This window comes from Giraffa tippelskirchi, chromosome 1 (genome assembly GCF_054371585.1).
Source record: "Giraffa tippelskirchi isolate mGirTip1 chromosome 1, T2T-mGirTip1v1.2.pri, whole genome shotgun sequence".
In the NCBI taxonomy this organism is placed as follows: Eukaryota; Metazoa; Chordata; class Mammalia; order Artiodactyla; family Giraffidae; genus Giraffa; species Giraffa tippelskirchi.
Window position 1 is genome coordinate 133,859,964 of NC_137275.1, and position 19,138 is coordinate 133,879,101.

General features: G+C 35.1%; 1 pseudogene across 2 annotated transcripts in view; it reads left to right on the forward strand.

Moving 5' to 3' along the window:
• LOC145509217 (protein CFDP2 pseudogene) overlaps positions 1–19,138 on the forward strand; it is an 837,797-nt pseudogene that overhangs the window by 50,446 nt on the left and 768,213 nt on the right. The window contains exon 3 of one of the 2 annotated variants that reach the window (XR_014055918.1): positions 3,313–3,392. The product of XR_014055918.1 is annotated as a protein CFDP2 pseudogene, transcript variant X1 (transcript). Of the gene's footprint in view, positions 1–3,181; positions 3,393–19,138 lie in introns of those variants that run through there. The other variant, XR_014055919.1, reaches the window with a different exon arrangement.

Genomic DNA, 19,138 nt, shown 5'->3' on the forward strand with positions numbered 1-19,138 from the left:
GCTTATATGTTGGTTGGTACATTTTTCTCTACATTCTTACACATAGGCAGATTTATATTTTGAGATAGTATTGCTTATAGATGAAGAAAACATGTTGGTTTCCAACAGACCCGGGTTTTCCATTCATCAGCTTCAGAACTTTGGACTCCTATTATCTTTATCAGTGCAAAATTTCCTACTAATAAAATTATCTGCCTTACAGGGTTGTGATGACTAAAAGTAATTTCCCCTAGAAAGCATATAAGTCATGTCTTGGCTCATAGCAGGGGACAAACAAATGTTAATTATTTTTTATTAATGCAATTACAGTTACTATTAGAAAGTGTGTTTTATTCAAGTAAAAATTATACTTTTTAAAAATCAAATGAAAACTTATGAAAAAATACAAATGAAAATCCCAAGGTTTTTTAAAAAAATTAGCTTTCTTGATGTTTGAAAAATGAAAACATCTAATGACACAAAAATTACTTTGTTATATTGCCAGTTTGAAATAAGTTCTGTGACTTACAGAGTATATTAAAATAGATAAAACATAATTCCATGAAATATAAATCATATTTAAACACTCAAAAATAATTTATTTCTTTAAGCTTTTAAGAAATCTACCTTCATTTACAATGCTTCATTGCTTTGTATTGTTCATTATAATAATTTTACTGCACAAATGAATATTAATTGAAGAGTCCTATTAAAAATATTCAACATTTCTCTAGAGCAATGACTTACTAGGGTAAATGTTACGTCTATTGTTTTGTTATTTTTATATCTACTTCGTTGACAAAAAAATATAATTATCTTGCTTTGATAGCATTGCAGATACAAGGCCTTTTTTTCTTATCTGAACATTAGGCTGTCTTTGAAAAAATATCTCTACTAAATAAAATAAATTTTGCTTCTAAAACTTATGTATTTCTGACATAGGATTCTAAAAGGCAAGAATAACTTTGAGGGTTATTCATAGCATATCAGCATACAAGTATCTTCTCGTTTTTACTTCTTAACCATCTTAGAAAAAACATGAGTAATTATAAAAACATTAAAGGCATTGACCATAACAGAAATAGTAGATTGTACATTTAAGGAAGAACAAGACATATTACGTTTTTTGCTAAGAGGTATTCTAGGGCTTACCTGGTGGCTCAGCTGTAAAGAATCTGCCTGCCAATGAAGGAGACCAGGGTTCATCCCTAGGTCAGGAAGATCTTCTGGAGAGGGAAATGGCAACACAGTCCAGTATTCTTGCCTGGAGAATCCCATGTACAGAGAAGCCTCATGGGCTACAATCCATGGACCACAGAGTCAGATACAACTTAGAGACTAAACATGAACATCAAAGGGGAATTCCAGCACATTTGCCCATTTATTAGCTGCAAACACTTGGTCCTGAGCTTTGTGTGGCAGAGAATAGTTAGGAAAGCAGAGAGTAAGTTTAAAAAAAGAGATTGAGTTTAAGATCAGCTAACAATCTGAGGGCCATAACATGGAGTGATTGACTAAGCATTAGTTGTTGGTACAGTACGAACTATTAAAATTAATGTTTCAGCATACATGCCTACTGCTACTCTTAAAACAGGTGAACTTTTTATTGATCATCTTTGGTTACCTGACAGATACAAGTTTGGGATTATTTTTAGAGTAGTCACATATTGCTGGGAAAATCCTATTTCTTTTCTCCTTAGATATTTTTAATTTAATTATCCAGAAAGTTCTGAATTAACTGATTTTGGATATCCTTGAGATAATTTTAAGATATAGTGCTGCTGAAGTTATCAGATTTCCATGATGTTCCTTTATAGGTATTATCTTTCCTGCTTCACCAGTCCTTTTGGAATCACTACCATGATAGTGATTTGGTTTAACAGTATTACCTTATGGTATCATGATGTCCCTCTGAAGGTATACTTACCTTAATTTAGCAAGCCAAGTGAGTGCTGTTAGACAAAATAGTAAACTTGATTTTACTAAATAGATGCATATTATATCACTCCTAGGATTTATCAGCATCCATCTTTGGTGAGTCTGTATTTGATTACATGCAAAATATACCCATGGGTTCTCAAAGAGTACGATGGCACTGAGCAACTCAACCAAAACAACAAAAATATTCCCAATTTTCAGGTCCTTATTGTTGTCTTTGGCCTTCTTGCTTTTGTTGCCTTTATTATACTCATTCACTCTCACATTGTGAACTAGTTGTCTTCTGAAACTTGGCCATCTCATTGACCCAAACAATCTTAACTCAGATTTTTTTTTTTTTTTTATTGCTTTTTCTGGTGTCTTTGGCCCAAATTTTCTATTTAATCTTCAAAAACTTCATGATGATCTTTGCAGATACCACACTTCCATAGTTTTTTTTTTTTTCATCTTATAGGATTTTTTTTTCACATTTTAAATTAGCTTATTTTCTATTTTTTAACTTTACAATATTGTATTTGTTTTGCCATACATTGACATGAATCCACCATGGGTGTACATGTCTTATAGGATCTTATCTTTTTCTTTCATCGTATAAGAAGTGAAGAGGAGGGTTTATTTGCACTGTGGTGGTTTTCATTTTTGTTTCCACAGAGGTCTGATAACTTTGTCAGACATAAACTATCCACTGATTTCTGGTGATCATATTTCTCCTTGATCCTTCTCCCTTGACCAAAAGTTTCAAATTTCCTCTAGCTAGTTCTAGAGATTACCAGTGCGGGTTTTTAGGCATCAGTTGTTTCAGACAGACATAGACTCTTCCCTTATGTTACCTTGATAACAGCAAACTGATTTTTTCACTCTATTTCCCTTGCTATATAACATCTAATTGCTCAACACTTGCATGCTCTTTATTGTACCTCAGAAGCTCCACCTGCTTGGCCAATAGTCTAATTGCAGTAACTGGTCCTGATTAATTGTGTACATCTGCAAGGAAAATCTTCTTAAACTCTGTAGCAAGCTGAAGGTCTTGCTGGAGTCCTAGAGGTCATACAACAGGTTTGTCCTTCATTGCAAACTCCTCCACCGAGTTGTCTGCTATCTCTTAGTAGGTTTGTCCTGGTACTATTATCTCAGCAGCTGCCTCCAATAAGCATGCCTTTTTTGAGGAGCTACACCTGAGCGAGACTTGGTGCTGCAGAATTGCCAGATGAATTTCCCAGCTTGCCCTGCGGCTCCCCAAGGCTATTAGTTCCGCCCAGCCCGCGCCTCACAGCGAGGAAAGGCCGAGCGTGCAGGCCTGGCTGGTTTGTGGTTCAAAAAGACCACTCTGAGAAGCCAATGAAAACAAGCGGTTTGTTTGATTTTGTTTTGTTTTTCTTGATATGCTTTGGGAAGACACATCAGCCTAAATTGCAACAGTGGAAAGGGGAAGCGAAGTGAGAGTCCTGAGATTGGAGTCCTGCTCACTAATTTAGGTAAGGCCGCGTGTAATAAAACAGAAATTTCGTACGTTATGACAGGGAGGATCGCTAACCTTTTAATTGGGGGGGGGCAGGTATTGATTTATATGACTGGATATTTTTCAGTATCAAATGTTTAACTATATATATATACCCATATAAAACATATATATATATATATATGTTTTAAAAATTCCTTGTATACCTTGTGCAAAGTCATGGGTTTCTGAAAACATTGATATTTTGTCAAGTATAACAGTGCAGTTCTTGTGTTATATTAAAATTGGTTATTTTTCATGGTTTGTGATAATGATCTGTTTTCCAGTGTTAAAAAAGACTCTGAAGATATTGCCTATCCAAAACTTAGATAATGCTGAGTGACAGTTTGATTAGTCTTACTTATGTTGGAAAAGAAGAAAAGGAATATTATTTGGGGCACGAGTAATTAAGCTTCACTTAGTGTTCCTGTTCAATGTATGTGAACACGTTTTAGTGTTATTAGAAGAACAAAAGAAGGGTACTAGGTAGAAAGTAATGCCACCTCTCATTTTGTGACTGTTGTAGATGGAAAAACATAGCTTGAGCCTCAAATTCTGAAGACTGTTCCTATATGTGTCTAGCTTTCTTTTGGAATGAAACACATCTCAGTGACCCAAATCTGGGAAGAATTTCATAACCTACACTTTGATGCTGGAGTAGATTTAAGTCTGGTCCACAGTCAAACAGTAATGTTCTTATTCTGTGCATTTTCAAAATCAGCTCACTTTCTTTACTTATATTTTCCCAACTTTATCCATTGTGCTTTTTTAATATGTCTTTTTAATGTTAAATGACAGATGTTGTCAGATTATAAATTTTTTTGAAAGATCTCGATAACATATCCTTTCTACAATCAGTACATAGGGTGAGAGTTTATTAAGATTCTTCATGTTTTTCAAAAGAAATAAGCAATCTTAAGTATTAAATAACATAAATATGTATTGATGAGTGGCAATTAATGCATATATTTTACACATTAACACAAAAGCTAACAATTGTAACTTCTGTACATCCTAAATGGTTATGTAGCTTGCCTTTTTTTTTTTGCAAAGGGTTAGTTTCCCATTACATATAAATAGAATAAACCCACATTTTATGGTTCAACCTGGAATCAAATTTTTAGACTAAAAAAGGGGGAGAAATTCCTACTGTTTCAGATATCTGGGAAACTAGCATAACCCTACATATTAAAAAGGTCTATATAGATATTTGTGATCAAGTACAGTATATCCTCATTATACTAAGGATTTTCCATGACTGTCTTATATAAAATAACATTTCCCAAAGCTTCACACTATTCTCCTTTGTGCTTTTTATTCCCTTTTTGTCATTTTAGATAACACATATTGTAGTACAGCTGACCCACAAAGCTCTATTCTAAGTGTTTTATATGTATCAATTTATTTAATATGCTCTACAACATTGGGCTATTATCTATGATTTTTACCTATGTTATTTCCACACATTTGTGTCTTGACAATATCATGTTCTTGACTTCAGATTCTAGAGCCTTCTCTAGTGGGTCCCTATGGAGCAAAATATGAATCTAAATAATCCCGTAAATAGCATAAAATTGAAGGTAAAATCACGTGGACAATCCAGAGTGACTCTAAAGAGCTAGAATCTATTCACGATAAAGCAGAAAGGAAATGGAGAAGGAAATGGCAACCCACTCCAGTGTTCTCGCCTGGAGAATCCCAGGGACGTGGGAGCCTGGTGGGCTGCTGTCTTTGGGGTCGCACAGAGTCAGACACGACTGAAGCGACTTAGCAGTAGCAGTAGCAGAAAGGAAATAAGTGCAAGAAAGCTTAAAAATGTGTTTATGAGAACACCATTCCATGTTCGATACATGAGACAAATGCTCAGGGCTGGGGCAATGGGATGGCCCAGAGGGATGGGATGGGGAGGGAGGTGGGAGGGGGGTCCAGGAAGGGGAGCACATGTAAACCCATGGCTGATTCATGTCAATGTATGGCAAAAACTACTACAATATTGTAAAGTAATTAGCCCCCAACTAAAATAAATAAATTTATTTAATAAAAAAAAAATGTGTTTATGAGAAACAGAGAAACCTCTGAGACTTCTGTCGTGGTAGTCTTCTACATATATTGTACAATATTTTAGCATAGACAAAGGGATGAGTAAGGGTTCTGGAATAAATCATAATTTTATTCGATCTGTCGTAAGTTCTGCTTTTGTAAGATTTTAATGTATATAATAGAATCCTGAATGTGCAATTCATAAATTAATATGGCCTGTCAAGGCAGAATGTGTTTTACATCTAGCAATTAGGTGAAAGACAAAGTAGTTTTGAGGCCATCAGCAAGGAAGTCATTGTAAAACATGGCTGTCTCTGGGTATTCTCTCATTGCGGTCAGTAACCTTTCTCACTATGGCTCTCACAGATCTACACTAGTAAGACCTTAACTTTGTGCAACAATATTTTCTATCCTGGATCTTAGAAGGCTTGAAGCAGCTGAAATTCTGGGGCCTATATCCTCGAACCCTTATACCACCACAGCATAACCATCATCTGTGATATCTGAGCATTTGAGGTTAGAGGAGGGAGAGAGGTGTCTGTAGAGCAAGAGGAAGAGGCTATGGGCAGCAGTACTATCAACATGGCCATCATGTGCAGCTTTCCAATAGTCTAGCTCTCAGATCCTCTTTCCTAATAACCTGCCCATATACTGTTTGTGATCAGAAAAAACAGGCCACTCTCAGAATTATAGAAAAAAAAAAAAAAGGCTAAAACTCCACCTTCTCTGAGAAATACACTGCCATGAGTGAATTTTAATAGAAGAATGTCTCTCAAATCCCCTTCTGTTTTAATGTTACATGGTTGGCTCGTGGTTATGCATGGATCCTGACATAGTATGTGGCGGTTGCTAGTAAGGGAGCATGAAGGAACAGAAGCATCTGAGAAGAAAAGTTTCCTTATTTTGCAATGCTGTGCTTGGTCTTAGCAGGTCTTTGTGATAGTGGATAGAAAGAAATAAGTGAAGACTTCCGTAGCTGGTCTTGAATCTTAGGTGAATTAATCTTAAACTCTCTGAGCCTTAGTTACCCCATTTGTAAAATAGGACTAATAATAATGGCACCTACCTTCTAAGGTTGCTTGAAGATTAAAAAATATATTTAAAGTGCCTATAATATTACCCTGTAATTAAACATTGAAACAATATTATTAATAGTAGCATATCATCTCAAAATTAGAGTCAGTTTTGATACTATGATATGGTTATACTGGTATTCTGCACATAAATTAACACTTGATATCATGATGAATTAGAAAATTCTCAAAATAAATTTTTATTAATGAATCTTACTTTTTTCATCAATGACAGATGCTACCTCATTAAAAGCCTAAAATTATTTTATTTCTGATAATTTGAAACAGAACACTGTTATGAGTAGCTGTCCTTTTAAGTTTTTCTTATAACATTTCTAAAAAAGTGTTATATAAAGAATTTCAAAATATGAATCAGTTATAAGATTTTAGATATTCTTTTTGTGTTCTTTGTGGCCCAGTTTCCAGATATTTAGTATGAAGTTCATGCACCGTTTACAATTTATTGGACATATTGTTGTTAAAAATTTGAAAATATATTTCCCTTTAAAAATTATACGCTGGGCATGTTTTAACTGTGTATGTGGTTATGTAAGTTTGTAACCCTTTTTAATATCAGCTTTAAGTTTTATCCTTGTGACAGAGATAACAATTCTGCTATTCTCAATCTGCAAATTTAATCCACAAAGCTGGAATAGAGCATTGGGTATTTGTTGCCTTAACAAAATAACATGACTTAGACAATGATCAACAACTACTGCTATCCTTCAATTTCTTGGAGCAAACACAGAAGAATGTAATGAAGCATTCACATGATCAGTTTACTCTTTCTTCAGATGCAACTGAGAAAAGTCATTATTGTTGTTATAATTTGAGTGTATTGTGCTTCTTCTGAGATACTTTGCTAGTGTGAAGAACTTGGCTATGTCCCAGTATTTGACTGGCTATTGCCTTAAATATCTTCAATATCTCCTGCAAAGAACCGAGGGAACACAGGACTGTATATTAGTTCAACAGGTTACAGAATATCTGTAAAATCAGCTTCTGATTCAAAGTATGACCCAGCATGGTAGATTATTAGACATATCGCTTTCTAAAATCATAATTCAAAAAAAATCTCTTTGGATTCCTCTGGATAAGATTAAATAGACAGACTTCCATAAATCATCACAGGGATGATCTAATCAACTACTGTAAAACTGGTAAAAATAAACATCTGCTTATTAGAAGGTCAAAACTAAATCTCCAAAATTTGGCTGTAATATCTCACAAAGATATTTACTGAATGTCAGAACCAGTGTTATACTAAGTCTTCTCATCTTAGGATAAATGTTATCCTTTCTACTGAGTTCTGTCTCTATTTTCTATTCTGCCAGAAATGATTCTAGTAATGAAAATGAAGTAGCGATCATGTCTGCTAATATTTGCTTTAATTGAATATTGTTGGTCAATCAACAGAACACTTTTCTTCTCCTTTGTAGGTGGAATTCATTACAGGAAAGCTCCATATCCAAATAATGAGTGTAATACCAATGCTGTATAGATATTATCCTATTTTCTCATGTGTGTACACGGGAAATGTTTTGATCATGAAATAACACCATTATCTAGGTATCCCCTAGAAGAGTTTATTTTAAATGTTATAATTCAACTTTTGAGATTTTTAATGTAATATTTCATTTAAATGAGTATCAGCCATTATAATAACTGTAGTACATTTAAAGATTTTTTTCTAGTTACCATCAAATAAAATGCAGAGGAAAACAATTGCATGAGATATATTAAAAACTTAAGGAAGTTTTTTCTTTTTGTTCTCTGTTCTTATTTATTTACTCTTTTCTTTATAACTGCTGTAAGATGCATATAAAATTTACCACTGTAACCATTTTTAAAAATTCTGTGGCATTAGTAAATTCACACTGCTGTATAAGCATCACCAACATCCATCTCTACAAGCTTCCCTCAGCAGCAACTCTGTAACCTGATGAATAATAATGCCCCAGCCCTTGACAACCACCATCCTATATTGTCTATAAGTCTGACTGCTCTCAGAATCGCATATTAAAGGAATCATACATTATTTGTACTTTAGTGATAGTCTTATTTCACTTAGAATAATGTCTTCATGGGTCATAAGTGTTGTAGCATGTGTCAAAATCCTCTTCCTTTTTAAGACTAAATAATTTTATGTGCATGCAGATTTGTTTATCTAGTCCAGTAGATATTAGAGTCATTGTGTGTTTCTGGTAGGAATGTAAAAGGGAAGCTTTTCTATTTAAAAAAAGCAAAAAAACAACCTTAAGTTGTGATCTAGGGTGGGACTTAAGTTCATGTTGTGCATTTCAATATGTATTAGTTTTCTATTGCTGAGTGACAAATTATTTATAAGTTTAGTAGCTTATTACAATATAAGTTTATTATTTCATGTTTCTCTGTTGCAGGAATCTAAGCACAACTTAGCTTAGTGTCTTAAAAAGGCTGAAATCAACATCTGAGGTGAAGGTCCTCTTCCAAGTTCACTAGTTTCATTTAAAATAAAAACATATAAAAAACTTACATAAAGAAACTGTACTCACAAAAGATATTGCTGATCCCAAGATGTAAAGATGTACAAGTATCTCAAAAATCAAACAGGAAAAGGCTTTTATTTTATAGAGAAGGAAAAAAATAGGACTAGCCAGAACTTTGTGGGAGAGGGAGACAGGTTATGGCAAAAACAGGATGATTTAACAGAAAATGCTTCTCCCAGAAGTTGGTTCAAGTAAGGACAGAAGAAGGTAGAAAAAGGTTAAGATGATTTGTAATGAAAGTGATATGTGGAAGCGAGCAATATTTTGTGAAGTTTATAATGTTTCCTGCATAATAGTGTTTGTGAACTAAGGAAAGTATTTAAGAATCTGGGACCAAACCTTAACATGTAGGTATGAAACATTTAAGTATAATAATAAAGTGCTGTAACTAGTGTAATTTCACTAGAGGATAGAAACTATAAACATAAAATAAATGAAAAGCTTTTAGGTACTGGACAGTAACTAACTTTGAATATAGGCTGGCATTTGGGCTTTACAACACACCAATCATTGTAATGATTTGGACTCTAATCTTCTGTAAGAACACAATGATCTATTTTTTTTTTTCTCTTTAAAAATTTTACAGGGATAAATGAGTCACTTTTGTGATACTCAGATATTATTTGTATTTTTCCAGTAGTCATGTATGTATATGACTTTTCCAGTAGTCATGTATGGATGTGAGAGTTGGACCATAAAGAAAGCTGAGTGTCAAAGCATTGATGCTTTTGAACTGTGGTGTTGGAGAAGACCCTTGAGAGTCCCTTGGACTCGAGGAGATCAAACCAGTCAATCCTAAAGGAGATCAGTCCTGAATATTCATTGAAAGGACTGATGCTGAAGTTGAAGCTCCAATACTTTGGGCATGTGATGTGAAGAAATGACTCACTGGAAAAAAGACCCTGATGCTTGGAAAGATTGAAGGCAGGAGGAGAAGGGGATGACAGAGGATGAGATGGTTGGATGGTATCACTGACTCGATGGACATAAGTTTGAGCATGCTCCAGGAGTTGATGATGGGTAAAGAGGCCTGGTGTGCTGCAGTCCATGCGGTCGCAAAGAGTCGGACATGACTGAGTGACTAAACTGGACTGAAATGAGTCAGTGACTTGGCAAGTTTCCCACGATATAATCTAAGTTTCTTCATCTCCTCCCTGCACATAAATAGATATGGGTTAATTTTAGAAATAACTATGAAGTGGTAAATACTTTCATTGGAACACTCACTATCTGATTAACTTGCTTTTTCAGCAACACTTAATAATCAAGTTCATTAATTTTAGTAAAAATTAAGGTGGTCTTTTATCTGTATTCGAAATACACATGTAAATGATAAAATTTTGTTATTATTTTACAATATCACGTTTACTGAACATATACAATCTGATTTCTTCACAAATTAAAATTGATGACACATCCTGCATGTGTTTATTAGATAATTTTGGTATACTGTTTTTTCATGGTGGTGAAACAAAAATAATTCTTATTTTGATGTCTGAAGCCAAAATGGAAAATTATTGTTTCTAAAATTTAAGAGGCTTCTGTTAGTGCTAAAACAATTAGGAGTTCTTTGGTGTCATCAATGAAAATGTTTCAGATAACAGAAGTCATTGAATTTATAGGCAACCATTTGAATTATGTATTTTCACATGCTCTTGAATGTTAAGGTTTTAATGTACCTCTGGAAAGCAGAGGTATTGTCTTGATAAGTGCTATGATATGGTAGGATTTACTTCTGAACCAAATTGTGGCAGTTTGGGAAGGAAGATAATCCTATTCCAATTTGCTTCATATAGTCATTTTCCTTAGGCTAGCATGTTGAATTCTGAAAAGATAAACATTTCTCAGCAGGTGTAAATGGGAAAGATATTGTACAGGGTCACTTGGAATATGATTTCAAATTGTGAACTTTTAGAATGAAGAAAATGGATATAACTTTGTGTTGGGAAACTAAGAGACATAATCTTTAGAGTTCATCACAAACAAAAGGAAAACACTTCCTTGATGCCCAAACCTTTTGAATTCCGATTTCGTTCAATACCAATGCAGCAGTCTTCAGGGAAGATAGTTTATTACCTGATATTTTATTCTTGAGGGATAGGGTCATTATTCGACCTACTTAAGGCAGAAAGCAAAGAGGAACTAAAGAGCCTCTTGATGAGGTAAATGAGGAGAGTGAAAAAGCTGGCTTAAAACTCAACATTCAAAAAACTAAGATCATAGCATCCAGTCCCATCATTTCCTGGCAAATTGTTGGGGACACAGTGGAAACAGTGACAGACTGTATTTTCTTGGGCTCCAAAATCACTGCAGATGGTGAATGCAGACATGAAATTAAAAGATGCATGGTCCTTGGAAGAAAAGCTATGACAAACCTAGACAGCGTATTAAAAAGCAAAGATATTATTACTTTGCCAACAAAGGTCCGTCTAGTCAAAGCTATGGTTTTTCCAGTAGTCATGTATAGATGTGAGAGTTGGACCATAAAGAAAAACTGATGCTTCAAAAAATTGATGCTTTTGAATTGTGTAGATGAAGAAGACTCTTGAGAGTCCCTTGGACTGCAAGGAGATCACACCAGTCAGTGCTGAAGGAATCAGTCCTGAATATTCACTGGAAGGACTGATGCTGAAGCTGGAGGTCCAATACTTTGGTCGCTTGATACAAAGAGCCACCTCATTAGAAAAGACCCTGATGCTGGAAAAGATTGAAGGCAGGAGGAGAAGGGGACCACATGAGATGGTTGGATGACATCACTGACTCAATGGACATGAATTTGAGCATGCTCCAGGAGGTACCGAAAAACAGGGAAGCCTGGTATGCTGTAGTCCGTGGGGTCACGAAGAGTCAGACATGATTGAGAGACTGAACAACAACAATAACTCATGGCCAATGAAACACAAAAGGAAATCTAATAGGATACTTTGAGGATATCCTTTGCCAAACTCTGACACAGACAGATGTTGGATAATTCTTCAGTGGCACCATTCCTTTTCCTTTATTCGTGCCTTGTAGCTGACAAGTTGTCTGGAATCAAAACAAATATCTTGTGATCGTGAGTTGAAAATCTTAATGATGGAAAAGATCAACAACTGTAATGGTCGAGTTGGAATCTGAAGAGAGCCTAGTTTCTTCACAGTATTATCGTGGTTAACTCTGAGACAATCAGCCTTCAGACCTCTTCCTAAATAATATTTATGTTGGTTATGCTTCTGTTGATTAAGCTTCTATTGCTTGTAGTTGAAAGTGTCTTACTGGTACAAAAGTTCAAGGAAAACTAGGAAGAAATCATAACAACAGGTTGACAAATAGATACAAGGGCTTTTACTAATGGACATGTCAATATTGAAGAGCACTTAGATTTTGGGAAAGAAATTAGAAGCCTCGGTCACAAAAGAGGTGAGTTAAAATGAGAAGTGTGTTCGGGAGATTGAGTATATCAGATACAGGAGATCCGGCCCTGAGTCAGACTTAAGTTTATAAAATCTATCCGATCATTGCTGTCATTTTAGTAGCTGAGAAATTATAAAAAATACATTTCTCCTATGAACATTTTCAGTCCTGATTTCCTGTGACTGAAATTAACTTGGCTCATGGAATAATTTTGCTAGTTCATGGTAAACTCTGGCATGTCTAGTTTATACTCGCTCTCTCTTTTGTCCCTATTAAAGGAGTCAGCATTCACATGTTTCTACAATTCGTTTTCCTTCTATCGGGTGATGTATGGATTGCCAGAAGACTGACAGTGTACCATGGTGTGAGGGGTGATCTACATGCCATTCCATGGTTCTGTTCTTCCCTTGCTATTCCCCACTCAGATCTAAGTCATCTTAAAATGCATGGGTGGGTCTTCCTCTGTCCTTGTGGCATTAGCTACCTGTAGTATCTATTCCTAGATAACATCTAGTGGTTCAGAAAACTCTATCCTCTTATATAAAGTAAAGAATGGTGAGAAACAGATTTGTGATTTTGTTTGTGATATTCTTAGTGTCAAATATTCTTAAACTATATTAAATTGTTGTAGTATAGTATGTTTATTATTAATTTAAGGAACTTTTGTCTTGGCACGTAGTATCCAAACTGATGATTATCAGTTGTTAGAGATTATCATGAGAATAGAAGAAAACCCAGTCCACTGCCTCTGTTCCCTTTTTTCATATTTATTTTGTTCTCTATTTCAAATTGTTGACAACTGACACTTACTACCACATATTAATGAAAGTTAATGGATATCTTTGAAAGGAAAACTGACTCTATGGAAAAGCTCACAGGTAAGGGAAACAGAATGTGAATCAAAGGAGATGTGGATGTTAAGAAAAGTAGAATCAAATTAAAATTAAACTTAAATAGAAAGTAAAGTAAAATTGAGAGAGAAAAAAAAAAAAACTGTAGAAATAAGAATGCCTGAAAAAGAAACTTTGAACACTGAGCTATTCAGGTATTTAAAAACAATATTCTTGAAGAGAAGGTAGGTTATGGCTGGAAGATTAATTGCCACTGAGACTGGAATATGGATCCTGAGCGGTTATGGCTTTTCAGAAAGAGGTGTATTCCCCACAGTTTATTCATCTTTGAAAACCAAGCCCATGTCCTTGCTTCTCGGCAGAGTTCTGTCCACCCCTTTTCCGTCCGGTTAGGAATCTCTTCTGTGTAGTCTGATGGTATCAGCACTGACCTAGACAAATGGGAAGGCTCCTGCTGTATCTCTGTGTATTGAGCTGGCCCCTCTCTGGTTTTCCTTTGAAGCAAGGGAGTCTGGAGTTAAAGACACTTGCCTTGACTTCTAGACCAGTCTCTGAGCAAACCATTAGAAAGTGAAAGTATCTCAGTCGTGTCCAACTCTTTGTGACCCCATGGACTGTATCCTGCCGGGCTCCTCTGTCCATGGAATTCTCCAGGCCAGAATCCTGGAGTGGGTAGCCATTCCCAGATGCCCTAACCTAACAGTTCCCAGCCTGCTTTTAAGAGTTGTGGAGCCCACTTTCCACTGTGCCATTTTTATCAGAGAGTAGATCATTGCAGAGCTAAATGAGCACAACATCTCTACCTGAGGGATAAGGAATAGTTACTTGCACATATATGAAGTGAGGCATTGAATTTTGTGTAATGGGTCTGACATGGGAAAACTGGAGAACCTGGAAAATGCTCTATAGATACTACCATATTCCTCTGCAGAATTTCATAGGAGTTCAGTAATTCTGATTTTTTAAATAATTTTATCTATTTATTTTTGGCTACTGGGTCTTCATTGTTTGCATGGGCTTTTTTCCAGTTGCAGAGAGCAAGGGCTACTGTCTAGTTCGTATACATGGGCTTCTTGTTGCAGTGGCTTCTCTTGTTGCAGAGTTTCTTTAGAGCACGTGGGCTTTGGTAGTTGTTGCTCCTAGGCTCTATAGAGTGCTGGCTCAATGGTTGTGGCACATGGACTTAATTATTTCATGGCGTCTGGGATCTTCCCAGATTGAACTCATGTCTTTGATTTGTGGGATCAAACTCATGTCTCCTGCATTGGCAGGCAGATTCTTTACCACTGAACCAGCAGTGAAGCCCAGTAATCCTGAATTTGAATTTGATCTTGAAGTTCAGATTCCTTGCATCAGTCCCCAACCTTTCTGGCACCAGGGGCAGGTTTGGTGGAAGACAGTTTTTCCATAGGGTGAGTGGGAGGGAATGGTTTGGGGATAACTCAGTCACATTACATTTGTTATGTACTTTATTTCTAATCTAATGTTGCCAATTATCTGACATGAGGTACTGGTCCATGGCCTGGAGGTTGGGGACCCCTGCTTAAAGAATGATGCTAATAAGGATCAGAGATAGTGACATCATTCAGGCAGAAATTGTCCAGCCTGGACTGGGTGGGGCAATTTAGAAAATACATACGAGTCTCTCCAGAGATTGGAGGAGGAGTTGGAAACAAGAAGGACAGACTAGTTAGCAAGCAGAGAAATACTCTCCCCTCTTCTCTTCCAACTTCAGCCTAACAACTGCAGCTTCTCTGAGACATGGGTCATAGTTTTTGGAAAAGAGGAAAAAAAAAAAGAATTTTGAAATTTTGCTGGACTATATCCCATTGTTTTGGTATGAACTGCTGCTTTTTAACATAACTTTTAAATAAATTGCTCTCCTACATTTTTTCCCATTTCTTCTTCCATTTGACTGAACATTGCAATAAAAAGAACAGTGTTTTGGACTCGGATAGAAGCACATGTTGAGGATGACAAAATTATGCTGTGAGCCTTGGAATCCTCTCCTACCTTTGGATTACTGTTTATGGAAAAAAATAAGTATCTCCTTAATTTTGGGCCAGTGTTCTCTAGGATTTCTTTGTTGTAGCATCTTATTCTGCTCCCAATTACCTTCTGACTGTCACACATGGCTATTTCAAAGACATGACCAAACATATTGAGGTCTGAGGAAATGCCAGGCTGCATACATATTATGCAAAGTAGAGTTTTGTAATATGGAATGATGTTTGCACAAGTTTGAAAACTAAATAATCCTTAATTGGCCTACTAAAATTACACGTCCCTTTGTAGTTCAGTAAGCTTTGCAGTGTTACCTAGCAAATCCATGGAAAAAACAATTATTCTCATCTGTTAAACATAGGTGTGATAGTTTAAACATGCAGAAAAGGAAACCTCTTCTGAGATTTTCTTGTAAGAAAATGGCCTGCAGAGCACATCCTGCATTGTTGTTGGGTGGTTTTGCTCTTTTTTGATCATCGGTATGTTCAGTGGGGAGCAATGATTGAGTCAATAAAAGAAAAAAAAAAAAACAGTATTCTTTTGTCACCTCTCAGAAATTCTTATAATATTTTTATATTTTTTCATCTAATGAAAAACTTTTAACTATTTCTTGCAGTAAAAGTTTACAAACTACTGTAAATTTTAGAGTGAAGAGAGTTTCTTGGAAAAATCATACTATCATGGTACTAATATATTCTCTGATTCACCAAAAAACAATGTATGGGGCGTTCAGCTAATCTGGTTTAGGTGTATATTGTTTGGGGGAGGAAATCATTGTGATTAATCCCTTTGAGGTGAGAGTGATGCAGTTATTATTGTTGTTGTACACAAATATTACACCATATGGGAACAAGAATTAGGGAGTTCTTTTTTAATAGTAATCTTTATGTTTTTTCTTCCAGTCCTTCAAATGTCAATACACACAAAGAAATAACACTTTATGCAGTAGGTGTTTCATCAAAAGTTAAGCAATATATCATTAACAGATTTATAATAACCCAAATTTCACTGTAGTTTAAATTAAGTACATTTATTTATCTTATGCCTGAACAGATTAAAGAAAACTCTATTCCATAATTTAGAGTGCTTTAATTAATTGCTATAAAACAGTTGCTTTTCTTGCAAAGAGATTATTTTGTTATACTAACAGGTACATATTTATGTCCATATTTGGATTAGAGAAAAGTTTTCATTTGTCACATAAAAATTTTAAGGTAAGTACCTTATCTTAATCTAAAAATCATACTTTTTGTGGATTTTGTGTTCATATTTATCAAACACTCAGAGAAAGAACATAAAGAACTACTAATAATAAAACAGAAGAAAAACAAAGTGCCTCAAAGCTCCCCAGATATTTCTTTGTGGTTTTTAAGATCATATCAAATTTAATGAGCTGTAAGTAGTGTGTCTTCTCAGTTAAGATTGGTTTAGCAGTTCTTAGTCAATTTTTATTAGAATCTCATTTTCTCATTCATATATTTTTCATACAAAAATGGAAGTCAAATTGAGGCTTGCCTCATTTATTTAGGATTAATATCCGCGATGAAAGGAAATATAAACAGTGAAGCAATTTAAAAGAGATCAGAAATAGTTAAAATTAGATTGTCACTTGTAACTGACTTATCTAATTCTTCATATTCCGTAACATCTGATGTGTGAAATATTTTCCAATTTGTGGGCTTCTTATTTCACTTTTTACACTGCTATTTTTTTCCTCCATTGATAGCAACACAATAACAGCAACAGTGATAACAAAAGTGGTTCTTAGGGAGCAAACATGTCACAGCTGAAATTTCCTGATATCTGTCTTGTGGCTGCTCCTTGATTTTCCACTGCTGATTATTAGCTGTAGGTAGTTGATTATTAAATTAAACCACTTGTGCTAGTAGCTTATTCTCAGTATTCCCCTTTCTTGATTTTCAGTCTATTTTAAAATTACTGCCATGTAGGTTCTTCTCCCATCATTCTACTTAATGCTCCACACTAAGTCAGGCAGTAGACTTTTTTAATATCATGTGGAATGAATTTCATTTGTTCTTTACCATGTTAAATTATTTTACTGTTTCCACCTTCTTAAAATTCTGAATCTGTTTCCCCTTACATGTATGTCATCATTTCTTCTTCTTATGTTTTTCCTTCGTCCTCAGCTTCTTCCCTTCACTCTACCCTCCTCCCTTCTCCTCCTCCTTTTGCTTTGGCCCCTTTTTATCCACTGTCGCTTATATCATTACTCTTTAATATTTTACATTCCAGTCTGGGCTTCTCACACCTGATTTCATCTCTGCATGTTAGTTACCATGTTTTGCTATTTACCTCTTTAGAATATTATTTCCGATGTCATTCTTCATAAATTTATGAATGTGGTTACCAATGGGGAAAGAGGAGGATGGGGAAAGGGACAAATCAAGAGGCTGAGATTAGCATGTAAACGCTACTATGTATAAAATAGATAACCTACAAGGACCTACTGTATAACACAGGGAACTATACTCAATATTATGTAAAAACCTTTAAGGGAAAAGAATCTCTAAAAAGAATTATGTATATGTATGTGCTGTATACCAGAAACTTGCATTATATTGTAAATCGAGTATACTTCATTAAGGTATTTTTAAAAATCGTATTTCCAAATCTCTATTATACATTCTACTTTGACAGGCATTTAAAAAAATATGTATTTGCTTATTTGGCTGCGGGTCTTAGTTGCGGCATGGGGGCAGGATTTTCAATCTTCATATTGACATATGTGATATTTTTAGTTGTGAGCATGTGGGATCTACTTCCCTGACCAGGGGTTGAACCCGGGGCTCTTGCATTGGGAGCATGGAGTCTTGGTCACTGGATGACCAAAGAAATCCCAACAAGCATTTTAAACTCAACATATCTGAAATGCAATGTATCATCTCACTCGTGTGTTTTCCTTGTCCCCCAAGCTTGAGACGTCAGATTCTCTCTTGTATTTTTTTTTAAATTTTCTCACCCATTCATACCAATTAATCATAAAGCTCAAATGTCTTTATACTCTCCATGTATGAGGAAATATTTCTTCCTCTCCATCTTTTTTATATACTTGGGTCATGATTCAAGTCCCCACCATTACTTATGTGGAGTTCTGAGTCACTCACCCAAATCATCTTTCTGATATCAGTTATGTCGCTCTCAAATCTATCCTCCAAAGTCTTAGTGAATGTTTTTCGAATGCAAATGACACCAAATGCATGTGATTTTCATCAGCTGCAGTTTAGATGTAAAAAAAACATTATATTTTTGCTTCTAATTTGATTTGTTAAAATTATTCTTACCTTACACTGCTTACTTTGAAGAGCTTGAGGTTTTTCATACATACTATGTTCTCAGTTTTCTCTCTTTTGGATGATTTTGCTTTCTAAAGCCTGTTGACTTAGACAATTACTCATAGTTTAATATAAAGCTCAGGAATTATTTTCTCTAGGAAAATGTTTCTGATCAGAAGCCTTTACCTCATCAACTTAGAACAGATTAATTTTCTCTCCTTCATACTCTTCTATATAATAATGTGATCTGGGAATAAAGGCAGTCTTTATTCTCTTCCATGTTCCATTTTATTAATATTTATTTTCCTTAACTTATTGCGCTTCCAAGGTCCTCCAGTACAGTATTAAAAAAAAAAATGGTGAAAATGAACACTTGCCTTTTTTCCTGATCTTAAGGATAAGGTATTTAGTGTCTTATCATTAAATATGATGTGAGCTATATACTTTGTGTTTTCATATTTCTATTCCTCGGTTATTGAGGATTTTATCATAAATCAGTATTAGATTTTGTCAAATGTTTTATTTGCTGCTGAGATCTTTA